This window comes from Solanum dulcamara, chromosome 12 (genome assembly GCF_947179165.1).
Source record: "Solanum dulcamara chromosome 12, daSolDulc1.2, whole genome shotgun sequence".
NCBI lineage: Eukaryota > Viridiplantae > Streptophyta > Magnoliopsida > Solanales > Solanaceae > Solanum > Solanum dulcamara.
The window spans coordinates 10,659,672-10,660,546 of NC_077248.1; the positions used below are offsets into that span (position 1 = coordinate 10,659,672).

At 24.2% G+C, this 875-nt stretch overlaps 1 non-coding gene across 1 annotated transcript; it reads right to left on the reverse strand.

The window, feature by feature from the left end:
• Positions 1-290: 290 nt before the first annotated feature.
• On the reverse strand, positions 291-363 carry TRNAA-AGC (transfer RNA alanine (anticodon AGC)). Its single transcript has one exon. It is a non-coding gene; the product is annotated as a tRNA-Ala (tRNA).
• Positions 364-875: the final 512 nt, after the last annotated feature.

Consider the following 875-nt stretch of genomic DNA (forward strand, 5'->3'; position numbering starts at 1 on the left):
TGGAGGATTAAAGATGTTGAAGGTGTAATTTTTGACCATCCTTAAATAGAATTTTGTGGAGCTTCGGAATTAAACAAAATAAAAATATATAATGTAATAATATTTTTATTTTTTTATATGTCATATCAATATAATTGTATGACAAACACTTGTCATTAATTTTATGTCATATCAATATAATTTTATGACATGCAAAATGGCATAAAAAGGTCAAAGAGACACAATTTAAAGTTGCATAATGGCTGCTGTTAATTTTTGGATGTAAACTAGAAAAGGAAGGAAGAAAAGGTTGGAGATGCGGGGTATCGATCCCCGTACCTCTCGCATGCTAAGCGAGCGCTCTACCATCTGAGCTACATCCCCATATATGTTAGCTTGTTGCAAAGAACCTATATATTAATGTTCTAATTTAACCTTTTCCCAAGAAATAATATTTTAATGACAATTTTTAAGATCTAGCAAACAATTAGTTTGATATATATATATATATATATATAAATTTAGTGTACGTGTTTTACACGTGTATTTCGCACCAATTAATAAAATTATCTTTAAAAAATAATGTCAAAATAAATGTGACATCTATCTAAATGATAAGAATTTCATATAAAAAGGTTATAAAGTCATTCAAAAAAACTGTAAACCTCTTTTTTAAATATTTTTATTTATTTTATTTACCATAATTTAAGCAAGATTTATAAAAGCTAAAAATATTGATTTCAACATCTTAAATATTAGAAAATTTTTAATATAGTTTAAATAATAAAAGATTTGTCTTTTTTTTAAAACTAAATTTTAGTCAATATTAAAATACTAAATATTATTAGTTTAATTCTATGTCTATTTGACGTGGAAGACTCCTAATTACATTTTAA